Here is a 20386-nt window from a genome sequence, read left to right on the forward strand (position 1 = left end):
TACGCTTGGTATACCTGCGGAGAGCCGTCTGCACGTCTAAGGTATGCCAGCATTCTTGTGACTGATGATGAGGATCTGGGCAAAAGTCTGGAAGGATTAACTGCTGAACACGATGGAACCAAGAGTTCACCTTTGGCAAGAATGAAGGTTCCAGTCATAAAACGACCCTGTTTTGGAATTTAAAATACACAAGTCCTTTCGAATAGATAAGGTTGCCAGCTCAGAAATCCTCCTAGCTGACATGATTGCCAAAAGAAAGGTGACTTTCAACATCAGGAATTTGAGCGAAATGGAATCCAGAGGTTCAAATAGAGGGTTTGTTAGAGCTTGAAGAACTAAAGGGAGATTCCACGTAGGGTAGTGGTAGACTATCGGAGGTCGAAGAAACGACGAATCCTTGGGTGTTAAAGGTTGAAAAGAGTCACAAGAACTGTAGCTAAGGCAGCAACCTGTCGTCGCAGCGTTGAAGGAGCCAATTCTTTGTCTAAGCTGGCTTGCAAGAAGTCAAGAATATCCAGAATTGATGCTGAGGTAGGATCAAGGTGCTGTTTTGAACACCAGAGACAGAAAGCTTTCCAAGTAGCATTATAAATGCGGTTTGTAGAAGCTCGGCGAGACACCTGCATAGTCTGAATCACCTTCCCTGAAAAGTGATCCCTCCTCAAGAGGATCTGTTCAAGTGCCAGGCGGTCAACTGGAACCATTGAGGTTCTGGAATGAGTACTGCCCCCTGGCATAGAGAGATTCGATCCTGAGGGATCTGCCATGGTGGCACACTGAGAGACCCACAAGGTCTGCAAACCAGGGAAGGCGAGGCCAATATGGTGATACTAGAATGACCTCTGCTCCTTCTGCCAGCAGTTTTCGAATCACTCTCGGAATGAGAGGAAATGCGTACAGCAGACTTTGAGGCATTGCAGCCCTCCGCCCCCAGACTCGGGAACCTTGAGAAAAACCGAGGAAGCTGTGTGTTGACTGGGTGAGCAAACAGGTCAAGAACTGGAAGACTGAACCGCTGCACAATCTCCTGGAACAACTGTGGATAAGATGCTACTCTGCGCCCTGCTTAACCAATCTGCTTGAACGTTTAGGACACCTGATATGTGTTTCACTGTCAGTCTCCACTCAGCTCATCAGCTTCTCCGCCTTGTCCAAGGTGATCGGGTGCCGCCTTCCTGATTGATGTGTGCTTTCATTGCCATGTTGTCTGTCAGGAACAAGACATGGCGATCCACTACTGCCACCCGGAAACATCTGAGAGTGAGCCGAGCTGTCCTCAACTCTAGCCAGTTGATGCTGTTCTGCTTCTCTGCCAACATCCATCTGTCCTGTGCCACTTGCAAGTCCAGATATGGACCTTAACCGAAAAAGCTCGCATCCAATGTCACAGTGATGCACTCTGGCTCTTGAAACAGACAGCCACCATTTCAAGGACAGGCATACCTGCGGCTGGAGTAGAACCTTGGATCTGGAATTGCTGCGCCCTGCTTTCTGGAACGGCAACAGGAACCACTGCAAAGGGCGAGCATGCCTTCGAGCCCAGGGAACGATGGCTATACACAAGATCATCTTCCCCAGCAACTGTGACAACTGGACCAATGGAACACAATGCTGGAGCAGAACCTGTGACACCAACTCCCTGAGACTGGCCATCCTGTCCGGCGACAGAAACACCTGACCTTTGACCGAGTTGACAACTGCTCTCAGATATAGAATGAAGATAGTCAGATATAGGTGGCTCTTCTTCAGGTTGAGAGAGAAGCCATAAAGTTGGAGCACCCAAAGAACAATCTCTTTGTCCTGTACTGCTCTCACCTGTGATGATGACAGGATTAATATGTCATCCAGGTAGCAGAGAATACAGACTGAGATCCTCCTGACCAATGCTGCCACTGCCAACAATTTTGTAAATGTTCGAGGGGCTGAAGAAAGCCCCAAGGGCATCACCCGATATTGAAAATGACAAGAAGCATAGGTGAAACGAAGATACTTGTGGTACGCTTGATGGATTGGAACACGCAAGTACACTTCCCTGAGATCCACTGACTGTAACAGTCACCCTGTCTGATGCAGCCCAAAATCAATCTGAGGGATTGCATCTTGAACTTCCTGTACAGGATATAATAATTTAACTTTTTTAGATTTAAAATCCCTCTCCAGCCCCTGAATGTTTTGGTACCAGAAATAGGGTGGAATAAAACCCTGTGCCCTTCTTGATCGACTGGTACCGGCTCTATTGTCTGTATATCCAATAGATGATCTATTTCTGCCTCCATAAGATACCTTTTGGCCTGATTTGGAGACATTTAGCACTGAAGAAAATGATTTGGAGGGCTGGAGAAGAATTCCAAAGTGAGACCGTGTTTTACAGTCCTTAGGACCCACACATCGGTCGTCGAAGTCTCCCTATGATGATAGAACAGCTGGAGACAACTACCGACGGGGGAGTGATACAAGGTGTCCTTTGCCACGATGGAAAGACCGGTTTCTAGCTCTCCAAAAAGGCTTCTTGGAGGGCAGTTGACAGCGTCCCCGATCCTGGAAATTCAGCCTGTTGATAGACTGGCCATAGCCCTGTGAATAGGAACGTTGAAAATAGGACCCACCAGATCCAGAGTCTGCCCGAAAGGGCTGGCGTTGCGAATATGGAACGTATCTACACTCAGATCTCCTGTAAGAAGGTGAAGGCAGGATCTTCCTCTTATCCTTATCCTTAATCAGAATGGGATCCAACGCCTCTCCAAAAAGGGAAGATCCCTTGTACCATGCGGCAGCCAGCCTCCACTTTGCCTTCCAATTGGATAGCCAAAGAAGCCTGCACGAAGTGACATTAGAAACCAGAGCACGGGAAGCAAACTTCACTGCATCCAAAGATGCATCTGCCGAATACTCTGTAGCAGCCACCAACTTATTAATATCTTGGTGGATTCTCGCTTCCTCAGATGGAATACGGCTTTGCAACTGGCGTAACCAAATGAGCGAAGCTCTGTTAAAAAATGAGGCAGATATAACAGCCCTAATGGCCCAAGCTGCAGCCTGATGAGTCTTCCTAAAGACCATCTCTGATTTTTTTATCCTCAGCCTTAAGGCCTTTACCCACATCACCAGAAAGTACTGTGGAAGATGTGAGATTGGCTACTGGGGCATCCACAGAAGGCAGCTGCAAAAGCTGATCCAAGGCAGGAGCAGAACAATACATTCTCTTATCCTGTCCACTAGGACTTGGCAGAGAACTGGGATGAACCTATGGTATCTGAATCGCCTCAGTAAATAAATCCGGACAAGGAATAAATTCCTGTTCAGGTTTAGAAACCTTGAACAAACCCTCATGAAGATGGTCAGGTTCTGCAGAACCAGTGCTGGCACTAATCCAATATTAGTAGTGACCTTAACCTTATGAAGTAAGGACTTGAACATCAAAGGGCGAAATAAACCTGAAACAGGTAGTTGATCTGGTGCTATCCCTTCGTCCTCAGAAAAATCCAAATCCACAGGACAATCCTCCTCTGCATTGGAACCCTCACTATGAGAGGAATCATGGTGGGATGGAGAGTTCACAACCCTAGGCCTCTGCAAGGGCACCTGAGCCCTGGCCATGGGTACACTATACAACAATTGAGCTCCTTGTTGTATGCCAGCTGCCAGGAATTTAGAACATACATCAGAAAGCATGACCTCAAAATCCACTGATGGCACCGGATTCAATCCTTCCCCCGCACGGAGCCCCTCAGTGGTGGGAGTGAAGGTAGCTTCTGGCACTTGACATTGCACTACAGGATACAGATGAGGTGGAGCTGAAGAGGTAGGGGGCAAAGCCAAGGAAGCCTCATGTGAGGATCCTGCAACTGGGTGCTGGTGTGAGGGCAAAGCCTCCTCCTGAAGTACAACAGGCCCCTGAAGTGGAAAGGAAGGAATTCCTGCCTGGGCTAGTAAAAGCTCCTCTCTGGTATAATCAGCCTGATGCACTGAAAGCTGTGCATTCCACTGAGTAATATCAAACTGGCGTTCTAAAGCTTTGTCTCCTCTGAGCATCCTTATCTCCAACTAGGGCCTTGGCAGAAACTAACCCTGACTCAGGCCTGGCCTTAGCCTTACTCTGATCAGCTGTGGAGCTTTTGGATTTATAAGAACCCCCTTTACATGTTCTAGGGGGGCTGGGAGCTTGAGTCTTAGGAGAGATCAGACTCAGGCATAATTACTGCTGCTGGAAACAGTCTAAAGAAATTAAGAAGAAACCCTATTAAAGCCACTAAAAGCAGCTAAGGGCAATGAGGCAACTTCCAAGGGACCAGAAACCTGATCCTGAGCTAGGGCAGAGGGACTGGGACCGCGAAGGGGATCAAACCTGCCGGTCACTCTTCAGGGCTACTCCTCAGTCAATGGCGACACGAAAGCCCAGCATACTCTCCCAGCACAGCTTCCAAACTCCAGTCAAAATTCAGGCGCAGGAGCCACAACTCCTAAAACGCCACTTCGCTCACCAGCTCTGGCTGAAACTACTCCAAGGAATAGCAAAGGACCAACCAGGAAGCAGATCGGGAGCAAGAAGCCTCTACTCAGCCGATCTAAGTCTGCTCCGGCCATACTGGAATCCAAAGTGACATCCGCGAGCCTGCAGACTCCCCCCACGCCACCACAGACGCTTCCTGAGCCAGGGAAAATGGTGCAAAAACCAAAACCAGCTTTTCCAGCACCGCGAAGCCACAATAAACCTCACAGCACGTTGGAGGAGCTGCGTTGGTGGGGGAGGGTTTAACCAGAAACCAACCCCCCCCCAAACTCCACCAGCAGCTGAAATCAACATGGAGGTGTCTCCCAGGGGGAGCACAGCTCTGGAAAGCTGCTAACAAATCTTCCTGAGCGGTGGGAAACGGTCCAGAGCCCCAGATCCTTCTCACCACCACCAGCAGCCAACCAACAACAACACAAGTCAATAAATAAAGTATAACTTGCCAGAATACTCCAAACACACAGCTTCCCAGAAGAATACAACTAGAAAAAATAATAATAATTAAAAAAATCCAAAATTGGAATGATCTGACTACCTATTGTCAGAGGAACAAAACTCAGGTCTCTTCCCTTAGACTGAGTGAAAAGACTGAAGCTCAAGGAGCACGAGGCATGGCTAAGCAGTTTCAAATTTCTTCACTCAGTCTCTGACAATTAGACATGTGATCACCCAATGTATGGATCATCTGAACAACACACTGGAAAACATGTATTTTAGACTGTCAAAAAAGCAGAGCATTGATAACAAGATCAAAAGAATCTAATGGAAAAACAGGTAAGAATTTATTAAAAAGTAGATATTGAAATTATAGTTAATTTTAATGAATTATTTAAAAGAAAATAAGAGACAATCCACTTAGACAAGTGTGTGAACATCTTAAAAATAATGAACTTGTATAGAAAATGGAATGAGGACCAGAAATCAAAGAAAAGTACCGTATTTTTTGGAGTATATGACACACTTTTTTCACCCCTAAAAAAGGGTTCAAATAATGTGAGATAATAGAATTTGATAAAGGGGAATAAAAAATGAAATCTAAAGAATAAAATAGAGACATAATTGTCAATGGCTTTTTTACAATTATCACCAAGATTTAAAGTAGATAAATGAATTCTTGATATTGGACAGAATATAGGACAGAATTTGAGATGGATTGTGTATGAAATAATGAATATGTAATTGCCAATTGTAAATTTTTATTGAAATTTGAAACAAAATTGATGGACCTGGAGAGGGTCCTGATGGAGCTTGGGCCGCTCCCCGGCGATCTGGCCCACGGCTCGGCCGAGGAGCTTGTTGCGGCCTGGGAACAGGCCGCGGTGGGCGCCTTGGACCATGTCGTGCCTTTGCGGCGTCTGACCCGGCGTAGATCTCAACCAGCTCCTTGGTTCTCCGAGGAGCTGAGGGAGATGAAACGCCGGAGAAGACGCCTAGAGAGCGCGTGGAGGTCCGGCCGTTCCGAAGCTGACCGAATACTAGTTAGGTCTTTTACTCAGACCTATCTAGTGGCATTGAGGGAGGCCAAGCGGGCCTATGTCTCTACCCTCATTGCGTCAGCAGAGAACCGCCCAGCCGCCCTGTTTAGGGTGACTCGCTCCCTCCTTAACCAGGAGGTTGCGATGACCCTTACAGGGTTGTGCTGAGATTTCAGCAGGTATCTGTTTGACAAAATTGCTCAGCTTCGGGACGGTCTGGACCAAAACTGGGTAGTTTCGGGCGAGGTGACGGAGGCTAGTCTTGTTGAGACCATCTGGGAGGAGTTTGACCCTGTGGCTCCCGAGGACATGGACAGGTTGCTGGGGCGGCTGGATGCCACCACATGTTTATTGGGCCCGTGTCCCTCCTGGTTGGTGCTGCCCACCCGGGAGGTTACACGTGCCTGGCTCCAGCGGCTTGTTAACGCTTATCTGAGGGAGGGTGTTGGTTCCCCCGCCTTGAACGAGGCGGGGGTGAGAGCCCTCCTCAAGAAGCCTTCCTGACCCAGCTGTTTTGAGTAACTATCGCCCAGTCTCCAACCTTCGCTTTGTGGCGAAGGTTGTTGAGAGTGTGGTGGCACACCAGTTACCCCAGTACCTGGATGAATCTGTCTATCTAGACCCATTCCAGTCCGGTTTCCGACCCGGGTACAGCACTGAGACAGCTTTGGTCGCATTGGTGGATGACCTCTGGAGGGCCCGGGATAGAGGTTATTCCTCTGCCCTGGTTCTCCTTGATCTCTCAGCGGCTTTTGATACCATCGACCATGGTATCCTGCTGCGACGGTTGGGGGGATTGGGTGTGGGAGGCACCGTACTTCGGTGGTTCTCATCCTATCTCTCCGACCAATCGCAGACGGTGTTGGCAGGGGGGCAGAGGTCGACCTCGAGGCGCCTCCTTTGTGGGGTGCCACAGGGGTCGGTTCTCTCGCCTCTCCTGTTCAACATCTATATGAAGCCGCTGGGCAGGTCATCAGTGGTTTTGGGGTGAGTTATCAACTGTACGCGGATGACACCCAGCTGTACATTTCCACCCCTGACCACCCCAATGAAGCTGTTGAAGTGTTGTCTCGGTGTGTGGAGGCCGTACGGGTCTGGATGGGGAGAAACAGGCTCAAGCTCAACCCCTCCAAGACTGAGTGGCTGTGGATGCCGGCATCCCGGTACAGTCAGCTGCAACGCTGACTGTTGGAGGCGAATCATTGGCCCCAATAGAGAGGGTGCGCAATTTGGGGGTTCTCCTGGATGGACGGTTGTCCTTTGAAGATCATTTGGCGACCGTCTCCAGGAGAGCTTTTTACCAGGTCCGCCTGGTCCGCCAGTTGCGCCCCTTTCTAGACCGGGATGCCTTATGCACGGTCACTCATGCCTCGTCACTTCTCGCCTGGACTACTGTAACGCCTCACATGGGGCTCCCCTTGAGGTGCACCCGGAGACTTCAGTTAGTTCAGAATGCAGCCGCTGGTGATAGAGGAGCCACCGTGGCTCCCATATAACACCGATCCTGCGCAGGCTGCACTGGCTACCTGTGGTTTTCCGAGTGCACTTCAAGGTGTTGGTTACCACCTTTAAAGCGCCCATGGCATAGGACCGGATATCTTCGGGACCGCCTTCTGTTACCACATGCCTCCCACCGACCGGTACGCTCTCATAGAGAGGGCCTCCTCAGGGTGCCGTCAGCCAGACAGTGCAGGCTGGCGACCCCCAGGGGGAGAGCCTTCTCTGTGGGGGCACCTACCCTCTGGAATGAGCTTCCCCCAGGACTTCAACAACTTCCAGACCTCCGGACTTTTCGCCGCGAGCTTAAAACATATCTATTCTTTCAGCAGGACTGGCTTAATAGGGTTTTAAATATGGATTTTATTGGGGTTTATTTTATATTTTGTATTGTATTTTAAATTTAGGCTATTGGAATAAGTTTTTTATAATATTGTTTTTATTGAATGTATTGTCTTTATTTTATCTGCCTGTTCACCGCCCTGAGTCCTCTGGGAGAAGGGCGGTATACAAATTAAATTATTATTATTATTATTATTATTATTATTATTATTATTATTATTATTATTATTATTATTAAAAAAGGAACAGGTCAAAGAATGTACAATAGAAAGGCTTAAAAACCAAATCTAACCTTTGGTTAAGATATACAAATGGAAACAATGGGAAAATATGTGTTGACAGGATTAAAATTTACATTACATAATATTTTTGTATTATATTTTTTCTAAAATCATGTACCGTTGATATATGACACCAGAAAAATTATCTAAGATATATAAAGATACTTCAAATTTGGAAATGTAAACAATCAGAAGAATCATGTTATCATGATTGGTGGATATAAAAAGGCTAGAAAATTTTGGGTTCCAATACATTCAGTGATTCAGAGGATTTTAAAGAATAATATTCAATTAAAATCAGAAGTCTTCTTCCTGGAACCAAAGGATAAACATTCAGAAAGAGCCATGAAACACCATTTTTAGATATGATAATTAAAGTGACAACATTGTATGTACAAAAAAGGAAATAGTTCATAATGCTTACAATGGATAAATACAGTCATGGCCGAAATTGTTGGCACCCCAGAAATTTTTCCAGAAAATCAAGTATTTCTCACAGAAAAGTATTGCAGTAACACGTTTTGCTATACACATGTTTATTCCCTTTGTGTGTATTGGAAACAAGAAAAGGCAGGCGAAAAAGCAAATTGGACATAATGTCACACAAAACTCCAAAAATGGGCTGGACAAAATTATTGGCACCCGTTCAAAATTGTGGATAAATAAGTTTCAATTGTTTCAAGCATGTGATGCTCCTTTAAACTCACCTGGGGCAAGTAACAGGTGTGGGCAATATAAAAATCACACCTGAAAGCAGATAAAAAGGAGAGAAGTTCACCGGGATAGCTCAGGCAATAGAGAAGCCTGTTATTAAAAACACAGAGCCTGCAATTACTGCAGGTTCGAGCCCAGCCCAAGGTTGATTCAGCCTTCCACCCTTTATAAGGTAGGTAAAATGAGGACCCAGATTGTTGGGGGGGCAATAAGTTGACTTTGTAAAAAAATATACAAATAGAATGAGACTATTGCCTTATACATTGTAAGCCGCCCTGAGTCTTCGGAGAAGGGCGGGGTATAAATGTAAACAAACAAAAAAACAAACCCTTAATCTTTGCATTGTATGTCTGTATGTGCCACACTGAGCATGGACAACAGAAAGAGGAGAAGAGAACTGTCTGAGGACTTGAGAACCAAAATTGTGGAAAAATATCAACAATCTCAAGGTTACAAGTTCATCTCCAGAGATCTAGATTTGCCTTTGTCCACAGTGCGCAACATTATCAAGAAGTTTGCAACCCATGGCATTGTAGCTAATCTCCTAGGTGTGGACGGAAGAGAAAAATTGATGAAAGGTTGCAGCGCAGGATAGTCCGGATGGTGGATAAGCAGCCCCAAACAAGTTCCAAAGAAATTCAAGCTGTCCTGCAGGCTCAGGGAGCATCAGTGTCAGCGCGAACTATCCGTCAACATGTAAATGAAATGAAACACTATGGCAGGAGACCCAGGAGGACCCCACTGCTGACACAGAGACATAAAAAAGCAAGACTACAGTTTGCCAAAATGTACTTGAGTAAGCCAAAATCCTTCTGGGAAAACATCTTGTGGACAGATGAGACCAAGATAGAGCTTTTTGGTAAAGCACATCATTCTACTGTTTACCGAAAACGAAATGAGGCCTGTAAAGAAAAGAATACAGTACCTACAGTGAAATATGGTGGAGGTTCAATGATGTTTTGAGGTTGTTTTGCTGCCTCTGGCACTGGGTACCTTGACTGTGTGCAAGGCATCATGAAATCTGAGGATTACCAAAGGCTTTTGGGTCACACTGTAGAGCCCAGTGTCAGAAAGCTGGGTTTGCGTCCGAGATCCTGGGTCTTCCAGCAGGACAATGACCCCAAACATACGTCAAAAAGCACCCAGAAATGGATGGCAACAAAGCGCTGAAGAGTTCTGAAGTGGTCCGCAATGAGTCCAGATCTAAATCCCATTGAACACCTGTGGAGAGATCTTAAAATTGCTGTTGGGAAAAGGGCCCTTCCAATAAGAGAGACCTGGAGCAGTTTGCAAAGGAAGAGTGGTCCAAAATTCCGGGTGAGAGGTGTAAGAAGCTTATTGATGATTATAGGAAGCGACTAATTTCAATTATTTTTTCCAAAGGGTGTGCAACCAAATATTAAGTTAAGGGTGACAATAATTTTGTCCAGCCCATTTTTGGAGTTTTGTGTGATATTATTTCCAATTTGCCTTTTTTCCTGCCTTTTGTTTTGTTCCAATACACACAAAGGGAATAAACATGTATATAGCAAAACATGTGTTACTGTAATACTTTTCTGTGAGAAATACTTTTATTTTCTGGAAAAATTTCTGGGTTGCCAACAATTTCGGCCATGACTGTAATTAATAAAGACAGAACTTGCTTAAATGGATAAATTAACTTGTTTGATTAGAAAAAATATTTACATTATTGATGATTGAAAACATCTTATAGACTTTGTGAAAAAAAAAGTGAATGGTTTTTGGCTTTGATAATTAGACAAGATAAATTATAGATAGAAAATTTTTTTAGAGATTAAAATATAATTGTACTTAAAATTGCTGTGAAGATTGCTGTAACTTCATTTTTCTACTTTGTACCCTTTTTGCACATTTAATTTTTATTTCTTTTTTGTTCTACTTTAGTTTAACTATTTAGTTTTAACTATTGTTTTTAACTATTAAAACTTTCAATGAAACATCAGACACAGAGGGGTGCAATCAAGTAAAAACTTACAAATGATGTTGCAAAGCAAAAGCTGAGAATAAACTGAAAAGAAAACATACTACTAACAAAGGAGTTTATTCAAATATGATCAAAAGATAAAGAAAAACATGAACAATTATACCAACTGCCAAATGAAAACCAAAAAAGTGCTGACAAATAACACTAAGAAACTGCTACTGTTTTGTCCAATCGGCTCCAAAAGGTGACTGTAATTGCACCAAGTAACAAAGAACAAGATAAAAAAAATAGAATTGAAGACTGAACCACAGTCAGAGAATACCTAGTTTATTACCAACGAAGTGGTCGAAGTGCTGTCCCGGTGCCTGGAAGCTGTACGGGTCTGGATGGGGAGAAACAGACTCAAACTCAATCCCTCCAAGACGGAGTGACTGTGGATGCCGGCATTCCGGTACAGTCAGCTGCATCCGCAGCTGACTGTTGGGGGCGAGTTAGTGGCCCCAAAGGAGGTGGTTCACAACTTGGGCGTCCTCCTGGATGGACGGCTGTCTTTTGATGAACACCTGGCGGCCGTCGCCAGGAGGGCCTTTTACCAGGTTCGCCTGGTTCGCCAGTTGCGTCCCTTCCTTGACTGGGATGCCTTATGCACGGTCACTCACGCTCTGGTTACGTCTAGGCTGGATTATTGCAATGCTCTCTACATGGGGCTGCCCTTGAGGTGCACCCGGAGGCTGCAGTTAGTCCAGAATGTGGCTGCGCGAGTAGTAACGGGAGCCGCTCGTGGCTCCCACGTGACATCGCTGCTCCGTAGCTTGCACTGGCTTCCTGTGGTCTTTCGGGTGCGCTTCAAGATTTTGGTAACTATCTTTAAAGCGCTTCATGGCTTAGGACCCGGGTACTTACGAGACCGCCTACTGTTACCCTTTGCCTCCCACCGGCCCGTACGCTCGCACAGAGAGGGTCGCCTCAGGGTGCCGTCCGCCAAACAGTGTCGGCTGGCGGCCCCCAGGAGTAGGGCCTTCTCTGTGGGGGCAGTGACGCTCTAGAACGAACTTCCCCTCGGCCTGCGTCAAGTGCCTGATCTTCGGACCTTCCGTCGTGAGCTCAAAACATATTTATTCATTAAAGCGGGACTGGTATAATTAGTGATGTATTTTAATTGGGTTTTTTAATATTTTTAACTTTTTAATTTAAATTTTAATAATCAGCCTTTAAAATTTGCTCTTTTTAAATGTTGTTTTAAATTGTATACATCTTTGTTTTTATTCTGGCTGTACACTGCCCTGAGTCCTTCGGGAGAAGGGCGGTATAAAAATTTAATAAATAAAATAAATAAAAAATAATAAATAAAATAAATGGCCAATGATGGGTATCTCTGGACAAAACAAGTGACAAAATTACACCATAATGCAAGTGCTGTGATTTATATCAGAACACAAGTACATAAACAACTCACTCTGCACATTATCAGTTTGTGTTAGGATATTGTAAATATCAATTTGACACTCTATTTGAGATTATTGAAAGAAATAACTAATGGCTGGGACAGTCTTTATGTATGATCCTATTACCTAGAACAGATGTTCTCAAAGTGGTCTCCAAGACAATTTCAGGGGGTCCCTGAAGTCAAATAAATATCTTGAAATGTCTCAAGTTCTAATTTCTATTACAATGAATATTGATAGATATAACACACAAAGTCCAGAGCTCTTTGAGGTCTTCGTATTTTAGAATGTAAAGGAGTCCTGAGACAAAAATGTGTGAGAATTGCTGACCTAGAAAATAGATTAAATACTATATGAATGGAAGAAAACAAGTATATGTCTTTAAAAAGATGAAAAAGAAGAGATTAAAGAACCACAGCCTATTCACAAAAATGTAGACACCTAAGAAGATTCTACAACAGCTCAAAAAAAGTAATCTCCAGGCAATCTTGAAACATTACAGTATTTATCAGAAGTCACATAGTTTTGCCAAGAACAAATCTTGCCAGACTGGATGTGTTTATGCAGAGGATGAACAACCAGCTGCTCAAAATGCATTAGTTTGGATTTTACACTAAGAAGGGAGTTGGACTAAAGGGCCCTTTTCAAAAATATGATAAACCAGACATAAAAATTAGTCATGTCCAAAAACAATTACACTTCTATACACAAAATTTACTTTCGCATCATTGAAACCTGGGCCCAATGCATTATTAATCCATCTTTTTGTAGATATTCTTGAAATATCCAATTTCTATAATTATCTTGGAACCGTTTGTGTAATGAATGCAATTTGATAAAACGTGACTTATCTTTCAGCACACTACTATCCATTCCTAATTAAATCTCTCTACCTTTATAAAAAATACTAACCGAACTGAAACTTATAGACTGAAAACCCATGATTTTTTTCGATCCAGTGTGCATTTAAGCAGAAACAGCAATTACCTTGTAAGAATAAACTTTTAAAATCAAAAGGCATTTATACACCCTATCAAATTTTCTCCCAATCAAACAGCCATTAGGTCTTCCCATCCCCTTGAAGCCAGTTTTAAAATGAAGCAATCTAACTAGAATATATGTAATAATTGTTTAGGAATCACTGATATAAGCTCAACAAAATTCTATTCTATTCTATTCTATATGTGAAGTGTTAATACTTTTGTCATATTTAAAGTTTTACTTGGGTCAAGTATATTGAAATCTCATAGTATTAATGACTGAAATGACCTGGAATGTTATACGAATATTTTACATGAATACCGTATATACTCGAGTATAAGCCGATCCGAATATAAGCCGAGGCACCTATTTTTACCACAAAAACTGGGAAAAACTATTGACTCGAGTATAAGCCGAGGGTGGGAAATGAGGCAGCTACTGGTCAATGTAAAAAATAAAGATAGAGCCAAGTAAAATAACATGAATATTTATTTGAACGAAAAACAATAAAAGTGCAAAAGGGGGAAGGAGGATTCCCAGCTTTAGAAAATTTAGAACTACGCCGCCTTTGGTATGACCTGAGCATAGCTCATAAAATTATCTGCTACAATGTACTTCCTATCAATGACTACTTCAGCTTCAACCACAACAATACACGAGAACACAATAGATTCAAACTTAAAAGTGAACCTCTCCAATCTAGATTGCAGAAAATGTGACTTCAGTAACAGAGTTGTTAATGCCTGGAATGTGCTACCTGACTCTGTGGTCTCTTCCCAAAATCCCCAAAGCCTTAACCAAAGACTATCTAGTATTGACCTCACCCCATTCCTAAGAGGTCTGTAAGGGGCATGCATAAGAGCAGCAGCGTGCCTACCGTTCCTGTCCTAATGTTCCCTTTAGTTGTATTCCTTTTATGTATTCAATTCATGCTTATATTTATATAATTATTTAATATGTATTTGACAAAATAAAATGAATGAATGAATGAATGAATAGAATAGAATAGAATAGAATTTTTATTGGCTAAGTGTGATTGGACACACAAGGAATGAATGAATGAATGAATGAGTGAGTGAGTTACTTCAACAACATTGTCTCACAGAAATTGACAATACAACTGCAAGCATGAAAATGAGTCCTCCTTTAGCTTCCAAGGGACCAGGGTGCCTCTGAAGGTCAGTGCTCTAAGCACTAAGAACCCAGCACAAATCTAAGCCTGTATGCACACCAATAGTGAAAATACCCTGCACAGTGTCTCTTGGCAGAAGGTTAATTTTCATAGACGTTGGGGTGGCTTTTTTTTTTTTTTTTGGCAGGGCAATAAGGGTCTCTAATATCATTAAACCCAAGTGTGAGGAAAAAGACAGCAGCTAAAATGTTAAGGCCAGTTGTGTGACCTTCTCCAATACAGTTGGCCTGGCTGTTTGCCAAAACTTAAAACACCCTCCCATCCCCCTCCTGCTAAAGCTTCTTTCTTAAAACAATTGTGGTCTTTGCCTTTCATTGTGCCAATCGACTTTAGAAGTCTGTGTGTGTGTGTGTGTGTGTGTGTGTGAGAGAGAGAGAGAGAGAGAGGAGGAGGAGGGAGTGCAAAGGGGAAGGAGGATTCCCAGCTCTAAACAAAGGAAATCCCGGAATGCCAGCGAAAGGCGGTGCTCACGTTCCTCCTCCCTTGCTCAAAAGCCCCAACATGATATTGGAATTGGATGCCATTATATACCTGCTGAGGGGATAATTTGAATAACTTGAAAGATATAAAAGCTCTAAACATATTTGTTTAAAAATCTAAAATCTATACTTAAAATAAATGAATATAAAGTAATAAAGTTCTTTAAAGTTGTAATTCACTTTGCTGCTGAAAAAGAAAAGAAGCTTAACACCTTAAATGGTATTTATTAACTGAAATATCATCAAATCAAATATATAATGAGGTATATTATAATGACCTTTGTTTTCAGAAAGAAGCATGATGGAAGTTTTTCAATAAAGGGGGAAATATAGAAAAAACTTAGTGTCATGCTCATATATCATCTTTACAGATGTTGTTAACACTATACTATGGCAGCATATGATGGTACACTGTTTCAATCAATTTCAGGATGAAAAACTCATCAATGAGGAGGAGGAGTATAATTTATTAACCTTGTATGATATCAGTTTCTCAAGGACTCTAGAAGGACCGAGGAAGAAATCTCTGCCCCTCCCACTTTCCCTTTCCAACCCAGCCTTCCAAGGGGACCTTTGAGGGAGAAATCTCTGCCCCCTCCCCACTTTCCCTTTCCAAGGCAGCCTTCCAAGAGGACCTCTCGAAAAGAGCGAAAGCTTTCTCCTGGCCGTTTTACCACCACCACACCCTCCACGCCGGCCATGGCACGAGCTCAGATTGCCGGCTGGGGATGATGGGCGCTGCAGTGCGATCTCGGGAGAGACTAGGAGGGAAGAAAGAATGACTGTTTCCCACACCCTAGGATTGGGAAAACATTGACCCCCTTAGTTGCGGGAGAAGGGTTGCGCTTCAAAGCGGTCGCCTCCATCCATCAATCCATCCTTCCTTCCTTACTTCCATCCATCCATCCATCCTTTTTTTTCCCAGCGAGCGTGCGTGTGTGTGACATGCAAGCAAGGCGTCTCACAGGCGTGTGTGTGTGTGTTTGTGGTGGGGTCTCGTCCCAGCCACCCACCCACTCGCTCCCTTTCCCTCTTCGGGCGTGGGCTGTTCCCGTTCGCCTGGCCTCCGTCCTCCGATCTCCTGCGCTGGGAGGCGGCGGCGAGCCAGCGGCAACCGGGCACCGTGGACTTTGGCAAGGAGGAAGGTGGGAGGAAGCGGAGCTGCCGGCTGTGGGGTTGAGGGGCGTGCAAGAGGAGTGAGCGTGGAAAGGCCTTTTGTGTGTGTGTGTGCGTGTGTGCGCCTGTGTGCCCTAGGGAGGAAGCGGAGCTGCCGGCTGTGGGGTTGAGGGCGTGCAAGAGGAGCGGCGTGGAAAGGCCTTTTGTGTGTGTGTGCGTGTGTGCGCGCCTGTGTGCCCTAGGGAGGAAGCGGAGCTGCCGGCTGTGGGGTTGAGGCGTGCAAGAGGTGGCGTGGAAAGGCCTTTTGTGTGTGTGTGCGTGTGTGCGCGCCTGTGTGCCCTAGGGAGGAAGCGGAGCTGCCGGCTGTGTGGGGTTGAGGCGTGCAAGAGGAGCGCCTCCTCCTCTTCCTCCACGCCGCTCCTCTTGCACGCCTCAACCCCACCATCCCCCACCCTCTCCGCGCATGAAGGTCACCTCCTCCCTCTTCCAGGCGGCGGCGGCGGCTCCGGCGGCGGCGCGGCGGCTCAGCGGGCGCCACAGCCGGCAGCTCCGCTTCCCTCCCACCGGTCCCAGTCCAGCCGAACGGTGAAAGCGACATGCCGAGCGCCGCTCCGCTTTCACCGTTCGGCTGGATTGGGACCGGCTTGGCTTGGGTCCGCGCGGCGGGGCGGGGGAGCCGCCAGCCTTCTCGGCTGAGGGAGGGAGGGTTTCCCCGAACGGTGAAAGCTGGATCTTCCAGACTCGCAGAGTTCCAAGCCCCATCATCCACAGGCGGCCCTTGCCAGGGGGCCCCACATCTGGCACACCGGGGAAGGGATGTGGGGGGGGGAGCTTCAACGCATTCGGAAAAGCCGCCTGGCCGGAGCTCCAGCTCTGCTCGGGGGGCGCCTGAAGCCTTCCTACAAGCCCCCTTCTACCCACCCCTTTTCTCCCCGCCCGCCCAGCCGTGTAGAGCCAGGGGTTTGGTTGGGTCGACCCGGTAGCCTTCCCCACGCAGCCCGGCTCGCTTGAAACCCTCAGGCCAACCGATGCAGGGAAGGTGAAGCGAAACTCCAGCCAAGGTTGCAATTCAAAGCCGCCCGCTCTTGGGCTCATCATCCCCGCGTTAAGCTTCCAGCCGCAAACGCCAGGCGTTAGCCCGGCCGTCCCCGTCACGAGACCCGGGCGAGCACGGACGGAGGAGCCCAGCGGGTTGCTTTGAACTGGGTATCCTTGCGGCTCTTAGGAACTCGCCGCAAGAGAGACAGGACGGGCCAGCTGGGGGCCCGGCAGCTCCTCCAACCCGCAGCCCTTTCAAGGGGAAACCCTCCCTCCCTCAGCCGAGAAGGCTGGCGGCTCCCCCGCCCCGCCGCGCGGACCCCAGCCAAGCCGGTCCCAATCCAGCCGAACGGTGAAAGCGGAGCGCGCCGGCATGTCGCTTTCACCGCTCGCTGGACTGGGACCGTGGGAGGAAGCGGAGCTGCCGGCTGTGGCGCCCGCTGAGCCGCCGCCGCCGCCGCCGCCGCCGCCGCCGCCTGGAAGAGGAGGAGGTGACCTTCACGCGCGGAGAGGGTGGGGGATGGTGGGGTTGAGGGGCGTGCAAGAGGAGCGAGCGTGGAGGAAGAGGAGGAGGCGCGCTCCTCTTGCACGCCCCTCAACCCCCCCACACAGCCGGCAGCTCCGCTTCCCTCCCTAGGGCACACAGGCGCGCACACACACGCACACACACACAAAAAGGCCTTTCCACGCTCACTCCTCTTGCACGCCCCTCAACCCCCCCACAGCCGGCAGCTCCGCTTCCCTCCCACCTTCCTCCTTGCCAAAGTCCGCGGTGCCCGAAGCCGTTCGCTGGCTCGCTCGCCCGCTCCCAGCGCAGGAGATCGGAGGACGGAGGCCAGGGCGAACGGGAACACTGCACCACCAGGGCTTCCCCGCGCCAATGCACAGCCCGCCAAGTTTGCGCCGTCCGCCCACCAGACACGGGAATGGGGGCCGGCCTGGGGGCGACAAATCCCGCGAGACCTCGGCGGGCCCGCTCCCCGTCCCTCCCATGGGAGTCCGTTCGGTACCCCCTCCTGTGCGGGGTTCCCGAAGACGTAGACTCGAGTATAAGCCGAGGGGACGTTTTTCAGCACAAAAAACGTGCTGAAAAACTCGGCTTATACTCGAGTATATACGGTACTCTTGAATTAGAAAATTAATCAGTATTTCAGGATGGTTCTAAATATTAGCATGAATATGAAACATTTTTTTTAAAAAAATTAGCATTAAAATGTTTAAAAAATGAATATTTAAATTTTACAACTTAAACAAATCATTTCTAGAAGGATCCACAGTAGACAAACTTAAATTATCCTACATACCATAGTTATACAGAATAGTCTGGAATGCTCTTTCCAAGGTGTGACCAAACAACCAGAATGAAATCACATGCAGCCACAAGTACAATTAAATAGCTTTTGAAAACGATAACAAATTTAACTTATATTAGAGTACTATAACTAGAGAGAAAACAGCAACGTTTATGCTGCTAAGTACACGTTCATTTTCGTCCTTTTTTGCTGCTTTGAGATTTTTTGATACCTCCCAATCTGCTCCTATCACCCCAAACTTATATAGTGCCTTGCATTCCTGTTAACAAATCCCACCCATTCCAAAACTAGGAGGCTGAAAGGTATAGTTTGAAGAACGGGCGCAAAGAAAAGGAAAGCACCACAGAGGAGTGGATTCGTTTTTCAGCGTTTTAGTTTCCTGCATTAAAAAAATGAGGGGGAGCCGCAGAAAGTACCGGCCGTAAAATAAGACGCAGGAAATGAGTCCGCGCGCCGGGAGGCTCCAATCAGCAATTCTCTCCTTTCAAAGTGAGAGAACTCGAAAGCACAATAGAAAAAAGGAAAAGAATAGGGCGCCGGTAAGGGGAAGAAGAATTTGAATGAGAGAGCAGGGCGGGGAACTGAGGAATGACCGAGAAACGTCGAACAAAAGTGGGGATACAGGGAGACTTTCGCTCTGGAAAGAAAACGAACTTCAACCCAGAGCCCAAAGAATCGAGAGGAAGGTTGAGGCGAACTTGTCCGTCCCCGCAGCCTTTCAGCCGCCTTCAGCCGAAAGGAGGAGCCAGAAGGGAGAAATGCGGTTTTGGTTAACTACTAGTTGGGCGCGAGCCTCCACCAAGGGCGAGCAGCAAGCGCGGATAGCCGAGGCTTGGCCCGCCGCTACAGCTTTCGCCGCCACCGGAAGAAGCGCGAGGGAAGAAAGAAACTGAAGGTGCCTAAACGGGCCCGGGATCTGCTCCTCCATCTGTCACCGTCCCCGCCCAAGCCGGCATTTCCACTCCCGCCCTTCCCCAGCTCGGGATGGAGACTCACCCATGGTGCTGGTGGCGGCTGGGGCTATTCTTGCTGACGTTCTTCCCACTCAGCCGCGGCTGCAAGGAGCGAAACGACCCCCTCCCTCAACAGAAGTGGTGCTTCTGCTGCTACTACCGCTGCACCACCAATTCTCCAACCCCCAACGCTGACTTCGCTGCGTAACCGCCAAACAGCCTAATTGACGCCTACGCACACGTACTGAGAGACCGAAGGGGCTGGGAGACTCCACAGTCTCTTCCGGCCTCGTCTAAGATATCGCGAGAATTTCCACCCCGAAAATATTTAATCTTGTCCGCAATCAGTTTTCTTCCTCCTTTCTTTTCTATCCCAACCACTAAGACACTTTCCTCCATCTTTATTTCGGGCATATTTTTCCATCGTGAAACTTCACTGGTTTCTATGAAAACAAGCTATTTGTGGTGTTTTATCGTACCGAACCTGGACATATATTAATTACTAGTCTATAGATAGGTACTTATTTAGGATCGGTTACAGTTTCCGCAGGGGAAGCGGCAAAAAATAAAAGATCTCAAAGATGGATGCCACGGTTACTGCGCAAGAGCTATTTTGATTGCGAGGTAGGAGGTATTCGTGGGCAGGCGTAGTCTTGCCAGGCTTTCACGGATTAGGCCTCTAGTTCTACAGAAAAGTGCGGAAGAAGCACCAACAGTTTGCCAAGGAGGGGAGTTAATGATGCGGGAACTGTAACAGAGAGGAAGGTCAACTCTGAATGATGAATCGAAAAATCTGTGAAAAATGAAGGTGAAACAGAATGTTGCAATCTCCAGCGCGATCCGCTGGAGATTGCAACATTTAGACAACGGGGCTTCGCAAGCTTCTCCTTGCTCTCTTTTTTTCATCCCAAAGTTTTCTTTATGCTCTATGCGCATTGCACGTCAGAACAACAAGGACAGGTTTTCCCTTCGCTCCCACCCCATGCCATCACTCTGCTAAACAACTAATTCCCACAATACTGTTAAACTATCTAGAAAGGCAATATTACCATCATTATTCTCATCTTCCCTATTACCTATCACCTTATCTTCTTAGGACTATAAC

At 46.6% G+C, this 20386-nt stretch overlaps 1 protein-coding gene across 2 annotated transcripts in view; it reads right to left on the bottom strand.

Annotated features, from left to right (window-relative positions):
• The window catches only part of SEPTIN7 (septin 7), a 96870-nt gene extending 77326 nt beyond the window's left edge, over window positions 1-19544 (bottom strand). For both annotated transcript variants that reach the window (XM_058184227.1, XM_058184226.1), the window contains exon 1: window positions 19325-19544. The gene's annotated coding sequence lies outside the window, so the exon portion shown is untranslated. The remainder of the gene's footprint in view (window positions 1-19324) is intronic.
• Between the last annotated feature and the right edge of the window lie 842 nt (window positions 19545-20386).

This window comes from Ahaetulla prasina, chromosome 4 (genome assembly GCF_028640845.1).
Source record: "Ahaetulla prasina isolate Xishuangbanna chromosome 4, ASM2864084v1, whole genome shotgun sequence".
Taxonomy (NCBI): domain Eukaryota; kingdom Metazoa; phylum Chordata; class Lepidosauria; order Squamata; family Colubridae; genus Ahaetulla; species Ahaetulla prasina.